The 8,156-nt window shown below is 37.4% G+C and overlaps 1 long non-coding RNA gene across 3 annotated transcripts; it reads right to left on the reverse strand.

Annotated features, from left to right (window-relative positions):
- Window positions 1-1,866: 1,866 nt before the first annotated feature.
- On the reverse strand, window positions 1,867-4,692 carry LOC139778571 (uncharacterized). 3 transcript variants are annotated; one of them, XR_011719614.1, is made up of 6 exons: window positions 4,195-4,692; window positions 3,947-4,058; window positions 3,708-3,851; window positions 3,033-3,199; window positions 2,645-2,956; window positions 1,867-2,272 (listed from the first exon to the last, which is right to left on the reverse strand). It is a non-coding gene; the product is annotated as an uncharacterized lncRNA (long non-coding RNA). The 3 variants fall into 3 exon arrangements; XR_011719613.1 differs by having other exon boundaries at window positions 2,697-2,956; window positions 3,708-4,058; XR_011719612.1 differs by having other exon boundaries at window positions 3,708-4,058.
- Between the last annotated feature and the right edge of the window lie 3,464 nt (window positions 4,693-8,156).

The raw sequence follows: 8,156 nt of genomic DNA on the forward strand, positions 1-8,156 counted from the left end.
CGTGTTATCACACATCTTTCCTTAAGAGGAAAATTGTACAATTTCCTACTGTACGTTTTCTTCCCATCGCATACCTACAGCAAATGATTATTGTATATTATACGCATGAAACTATTTATGTGAAATAAATTATAAGGACGAGGATCTCGACGTAATGAAGGAAATAAAGTATGTACGAAGATTATAACACATTCTATGACCTGTTCGCTGTTTTATTATTACACCCGCGACATCATTGTAATAAATATATACTCCCGAGGAGCAAACTTTTTATTGTATTTACATTTCATGATACGTTCCATGTACGATTTGCCACGGCCACGGAATTAAATCGTACATTTTATATGGATATAACAGTCTCAAGAAATAATTGTTAAAAGTATTTAGTCTCGAAGAAAAGGCACGCCACACTTACTTATTAAATATCCTCTAACTAATTGGATTATAGGTAGAAATATATATATTATCGTTCTCTTTTAAGAGCCCAGTCTAGTCAAAACAATCGCCTTTGTAAAAAAAAAAAAAACATAGCTAAATAAGGATATGAAAATGGATTTTAACTATTTACGAGATATATCAGGAGATAACTCGATATACGAATGTTTATACTAATCAACGATAGAAATTTGTTAACCGAAGTTTGAAACGATAATTGTCTAGATTGCGGCCTTATTGATAAAAAAAACTAATGTAGGGGAGACCGGGGCCTAACCGTCGCCGGGGTTGAACCGTCAAATTAAATATCTCGGAACCTGTATATTGTGCGAACTCGCTATTAACATTGTAAACGCTGCTTATGGTACCCATGTGACCAACGGAGTTTCGGCAGGTTACCTGCCGTGTTATGATTTTTACGAGGGCAAACGTGTTTTCGGGAGGTGAAAGTTACATTTTCTGCGCGTGGAAATTTTGTAATATCTGCAATAATATTTGCTCTCCAAATCTCGAGGTACGTGATTATAAAGAGTAATGCATGCTGAACACGAATCCAGTGTAGTTTTTCATTATCGTTGATGTCTAATATTTCGTGGGCGATCAAACCTAAAACTTGTGTTTGGGGTTAATCCGTCAGTAAGCAGTCCGGGTGCATTTCCAAGGCATTTCCGGGCATTTCCAGGCTCACTGCATATGGAATATGGATGAGACGGGAATTACAACCGTTCAGACACCGAATAGAGTCATCGGACGTCAAGGAGTGAAACAAGTCGGGCGAGTGACTTCTGCGGAAAGAGGAACCCTCGTAACTATTTTTTAATAATGTTTTGCATAAAAATTTTAAATAAATTTTTATATTTTTCTCTTAAAAAACAATTATTAAGATGTATTCTATCATTTTTCAGGATTAGATGTACGTATATGTATTGAAAATGCAGTGTGACGGTTAAACCCCGGCATTTTTGAGATTTCAATTTTTCCACCGTTGTCGTTTTTGCTCTATACCGGTTAAACAAAGCGACGTAGATAAAAATTTCCTATATAAATTTTGTAGCTAAAGGTTCACTCTTTACAGTGGTATACCACATTTAACTAAAATTATTTATTTTCTTGTTAAAAATCGGCACCGAAAAAAAACTGACGGTTAGGCCCCGGTCTCCCCTATAGATTAAGCTATAATAAAGCGTTTTTCCATGCTCAATCTCGTCTTTTTATGCCATGTAAAGCGAATAGCGCATAACTTTCAATCATAAATAATCGATTGTTACACATAAAATGCTCGTTTTCCGTAAATTTCGTAAATCGATTAGTGTCGCTTTGAAATCACGAATATTATTATGAACTAACATAATATCGATGCATAAAACATGACAAAATGTACATTATATGCCACACATGGGTGATACATATCCCAACTCTTAATTCGTCACATACGAGAAATATTGTCTTTTATTAACGCGTTTCACTTCAAACATACTTGCTACGTTTATATTTGCGTTTCAATTCAATATTAAATTGCACAATATCTGTTGCAAAACTGGACTGTATCTAGGCAAATATGAACGAAAACTATTGCTATTTAATCTCACAATCAGCTATAATTTTTGTTCAATCTTGATAGACACTATCAATTTGATATTACGCACGTTAGCGTAATTCAATCGTAGTCTTGCATCGATTTTAACACTATTATAATGTTTAGTATAACATTATCGCTGCGGCTGTTTTCTCTTCAAGTGCAGGTATTGGTTCCAGACGATCATCCTTTTCTCTGCCTGAGCCCCAGCCGACTAATGCTATACTAATGAGATGTACAACACCGGCGCTAACCACAAGCCTAAATGGAAAAATATTCAGACGATAAGAATAAACTACTTATTCTAAATTTCAGAATATTGAATATAATTCAGTAATTAACTCAAGAATAATACAAATGAGAAACATGCTACGTAAAAGATAAATTTTAATTTTAAAAGAAATTTATTTCTAATTGCACAAAAATACAAATATTTGCGACAGTTATAATTAAACATTGATTCAGTTAGGTAATTCAAATAGCACATTTACTTATCTATACAAGTTGTTTTCTTTAATCAACGACTTATAATTACGATACAAAAATAAGAACATCGAAAAGTCTTACGAGTCTCAATAAATGCTTAATTTCAAATGGCAATTTTATCATATAAATATAAAGAGTATATCGTACCAAAATAATAATAAAATAATTGTGATGATTGATATTTCTTTTTGTGACTAACAGTTATATCGTTTATATTTCGTATCTTGAATTTCACTGGAATAAATCGTAATATTGTTGCAGTTTTTCTACAGTCTGATACTTAGTAGACACTTCAACTTTCGCGGGATTGCGTAAGGATGCACGTTGCAACTTCAGCACCTTCTTTGTCATCGTTACTGAAAATAGTAACGTCCTTCTTTCTCGTGGCATTACTCTGAGAATTTTATCAACCTCTACCTCGAAATCCATGTTCAAGATGCGGTCTGGCTCGTCCATCACCTTGCGAATAAAACGAGAGAGAGATTAGAATCAATGTAATGATTGTCAAAATAAATCCATATGCTTATATAATTACCAGAAACTTTAACTGTCGTAAATTGAAGCCTTTTGTATTCTCCAAGTGGTCGAATAATCTACCAGGTGTAGCGATGATAATATGAGGTTTCTTTTCGAGTATTATTCCTTATGCATGCATGTCCATCCCACCTACTAGCACTACAGATTTCACACCCATACTGGAACCTAAAATAATTGTAATATGATATTATTATAAAATTTGAAGATTATATTTATCACATGGAATGATACATTGTTCTTTGTAGAAACGATTAACTCGTCTCAAATTTGGTTTCAACATTCATCCATGTTATAGGTCTGTTTCTTATTGTTACACTAATATACACTCACATTAAAAATAATATATATTTAAAATTTGGGAAAAGTGAGAAAGAAAGTGTCAGCCCGATAAAAAAAACAGGCCTTATAATTCGGTTTACAAGCTGATTAAAAAGTCAAAATGGTTTTGAGTAAAAGAACATGAGGGTAAGCTTTAGAAGAATATGAGATCGTAACTCGTTTCGGGAACAATAAACATACATATTGTGTAATTTATTTTTATATTACATCAATAATCTTTCACGTAAATTATTACAGACAGCGTTACTAGCAACGTGCACAACTTCATTTGAGGTTATAATTGGGTACAACATTCATCGCACGATACTTTTATAATTGCAAATCAGAAACGTACCTCGAGTCCTCCTCCAGCTCTTCTGCGATCATCAACGAAGTCGGGATCGAACGTGTCAGTCGTCACTTTCTGCCAAAAGCGTAGAGAACCTTCTTTTCCGGCAGCGGTGGTAATACGATGTAGGGCAATGTAGGGATACGAAATCTCCAGATAAGCACGAAACAATTCAATTTTCAGTATATCGCCGGCACGATTACGGTGTTACTGCCGTTTCGCGTACGCGCGTTGTCGCACCTTACCTCGCGACAGCGTGCGGCTCGTGCAAACGTTAACGCGCGGCCGCAATCGCGCGGCAGAAACGCCTCGTGTGAACAGGCTCCTTGACTCCTTGATCTCAGTATCAGCTCTCTGCTGTCAATATATAAATGAATATAATAGGTTATTAACCTATGTAAACACTCACGTAAACGTAGTATAAACAGTAAAATAAGTAACAGTAATATATAGAATAAGATAATTATATAGGATAATTACATAAAACAATTACCTTGAATTAATCGTCGCGTCGCGTAAAGAGTCACGGTCGGTCTCGCTCCGCGCGTACTACCGTGTCTCTCGAGAATAGGTTAACTGATGAACTGACTGATGACAGCGCGCTAAACGCACTGTCTGCACTGCACTGCACTGCGATACTAACGCCGTTAGCCGCCAGTGTCGAAAAAGTGAAAGTGACATTTCTCTGTTATATATATGTTATATTAAGATGAGAGCGGTCGACGTAGAAGAAAGTATCTTAAAATAAAATTTTCACATTTGGACTTTGCGTCGCAATATCTCCGCTCGTAGGGCACGTAGCGGAATATTTATAACAGAAACCCCCCCCTAATTCGACCCCAAGCTATCGATCAAGCCTACTTAGAACTTGATCCGTTCACTCGTTATCGAGATCTCAACATCTCGTATACTCGCAACCCGTCGCGTCGCGTAAAAGAGTCACGGTCGGTCTCGCTCCGCGTATACTTGGCGCGAGACACTGCCGTGTCTCTTGATATTTCTATTATTTTTAGTTATCGAGATTTACTGCCGTGTAGTATAACAAAGCGAATTGAAAGCTTCTCATTTATATATCTATAAATGTATATAAATATAATCTCTGTATAATTTTTATAGTTTTGCGAAAATTAAGCTACATTATTTGGGGTTCTTTTAATATACATATAATAGGTAGGAAAGAGTACCGCTATAATCCTTTATATATATCATACTTGTTTTCTACAATAACTTTCTTAATATCATATACATCAGAATTATTCGTCATATGTACACATATGTAGACAAATGTAAGGCTATGTATACTGAAAAATTTGGTTAAGTTTTTCGGTCCCGCTAATATACTATTCTCAAACATATATATATATATATATATATATGTGGCAGCCGTTGTCAGCCACCAGGAAGTCGCGGAAAGTACGGAACGTTGTACGACGCGGCGACAGGTTAAAAAGATCGAGACATCCTGTCAAATTGCAATTACTTCGATTTGTTTGACAGGACTTCGTGTATCCTATCAACCGGGTTTTGCAAAAAGTCGCCCATAGATGGATGTCGTAACTCGTACTTCAAATTCAGCTGTGATGAAATATAAAGGCGACCGATTTCGAGGAAAATCGGCGATTCGGCGAATTGTCCTGGCGTTACATATACAGGGTCAAAACGCCTCGTCTTTTTCATAAAAAAGATCCTCCTCGTTCCTACGAGGAAGGGATCTGCAAGAGGCGCAAGACTCGCCCACTTCCTCTTGACCAAATCTTCGCGGTCAAGAAGAAGGTGGTTGCGCCAGCCGCAGCCCAAGGCGCAAGACGCCCTGTGGAAGGCGCTAAGTCGCTTCCTCTTGGTGCCAGTCGCCAGGATACCGGCGCAGGACGCCTGGCTCACGGCTTCAAGCCGTCTTCAGCCGGCGCAAGGCGCCCTGCTCCCGGCGCAAGTCGCTCAGTCGCTCCGTCGACTCCTAGCGCTAGTCGCTCGATAGGAAAGTCCTTGCCGTCTCTTAGCGCTAGTCGCTCTCCGTCTCCCTGCGCTAGTCGCTCGTCCCTCGGCTTAACGCCGATTTCCGGCGCCGGCCGCCCTTCCGGCTCTTCGCCAATTCTCGGCGCAAGTCGCCCAACTCCTGTGGCATCAACAACACCAAAGAGGAAACGGCCTTTTGAGATTGGGACGTCGACGCCGGACTCAAAAGGATCTTCACCAAAGAATCCATGGGTTCTTCCATCCTTGATCTCTCCGCCTTCGTTGTCGCCTATCAGAAGGACCACTGAAGGGACGCAGACGATTCGACTGGAGTTTCCAGATTCCTCGACTCAGACGGTTCATCAGGAGAAACAGGATTCCTCAACGCAGACGGAATCTTCTGAATTCTTACGAGCAGATAAGAGGGAAGCAGCGACGCAGACTAAACGACGAGGAGGACGAGAACAACGACGAGGACGAGGACGACGAGGAAGAATATTGTAAAGCAAGAAATTTTATCAAGAAAATGTTGTAATGTTCTGAAATTGTTTAACTAAAAATGTTTAATGAATAAAATGTTCTAAAAAAACAACAACAACAAAAAAATATCTTAGCGATTATTCAATCAGACGACGTTTCGTCTAAATATATATATATATATGCATGTTTAATATGTTTAATTTTAATATAAATATAAATAAAATAAAATTGTTTTAAAATATAGTATTGGAAGACGATTGGAATGAAAGTTTATTAGACTTTATGTTAAATTATGAAAAACAAGAAGAAAAACAGGAAGAGGAAGAAAATTTAGAACACGACAAGAAAATTGAGGAGGATTTGAAAAATATGCATGGAGAGAAAGATGAAGAACATGTAAAACACGGCAAGAAAAGAACTGAGGAGGATTTGAAAGATGAAGAACATGAAAAGGAAGATGATAATAATGAAGAAACTGAAAAAACTAAAAAGATAAAAAAAAAAAACTAAAAATTAAAATAATAACTATTTTTATATGTATCTAATTTAAAATAAACATTTATTTTTATCCACGTTACCTCTACTTTTTACAGCGTATTTGTGTATGTCAATAAGTGAATGAGCGAATGAATGAGAGAGAGAGAGAGAGAGAGAGAGAGAGAGAGAGAGAGAGAGAGAGAGAGAGAGAGAGAGAGAGAGAGAGAGAGAGTGAGAGAGAGAGAGAGAGAGAGAGAGAGAGAGAGAGAGAGAGAGAGAGAGAGAGAGAGAGAGAGAGAGAGAGAGAGAGAGAGAGAGAGAGAGAGAGAGAGAGAGAGTGTGTGTTATGCGTGTAAATAGAGGTATGCGTACATACGTGCATGTGTGCGAAAGATTTAGCTTTGTTTTCTAGAACGATTTATGCTTAAATAGAGTATAAGTTATACATATAATCTTATATATCATCATTAAAGGAAGGTTGGTATTGAATTTTCTGATGATCTGAAAAGAGGTTACCAATTTCTGCATTTAAAACTATAAAATGATGAATTCGGATGAGATAAAATTTTAGTAAACGCCACCGAGACTAGTACCGCGTGTTTCAATATCGCGCGCGCATTATTATCGAGTAGAGAAAGAGTGTAATGATGGGATAGAGGCTGAGAAAAGTAGCAAGCGAAAAGAAGACAAGATGGAGGCTGGGAAAAATAATAAATGTAAAGGAAACGATGAAGAAGATAAAGACAACAAAAAGAATTTAAACAAAGCAAAAATGTGAAGACAGTTTGAGACCGACGCCCAAAGGCCAGTCGGCCTCCTTGACACCACTCGATAATAAAATAACGAGCGCAACATCGATTCAGATGTCTGCCAAGCGGGAGGAGAATTTAGCAGGGGAGACGATGCGGACAAAGGCCGAGAAGAAAGTCATAGACCCTCGTATCCGTTCTTCCACTCCTATTCCCGAACATAATACCGAAAGCGATAAAGAAAACGTCAGTTCAGACGTGGATACGACAATTCCACTGGATGACAGCGACCACGAGGAACCGTTGGAACAGCTGATCCAGTCCAGCCAGCAGATTCCGAGTGATGACGCAGAGACAGCTGATTCCCAGCGTGAATGAAGGTTGGTCCAGTTCCTGAAAAGAAATAAAGACATAATTAATAACGATGGATCAAAGCGAGATCTGTAACGAGTTTCTTATCATTTATATAATCCTAGCATTAACGTTATTGATTAACTTTATTCTATTAACGCATATTATTTTGACAAGTAAAGAAAAGGGTTATAGAGACCTTAATATTAACGTAGCTCTACCTAATGAGCAAATGTGACATAAGCCATGTTGCTAGAAGTAGTTGATATACTTCTTATTTTGATTATCTTATATTACATACTCTTAACATTAACGACTCTTCCAAACGAGCCAGATATATTTTAACATAATATATATAATGATAGTATAGTAAGCGAGAATATGCCCGAGTGCATATATATATATATAATATTTTATGTTATTAAGCCAGATGGCTGATATTATT

The sequence above is a fragment of the Temnothorax nylanderi genome, unplaced genomic scaffold, assembly GCF_030848795.1.
Source record: "Temnothorax nylanderi isolate EJ_2023f unplaced genomic scaffold, tnyl_v1.0 TNYL_tig0188_pilon, whole genome shotgun sequence".
In the NCBI taxonomy this organism is placed as follows: domain Eukaryota; kingdom Metazoa; phylum Arthropoda; class Insecta; order Hymenoptera; family Formicidae; genus Temnothorax; species Temnothorax nylanderi.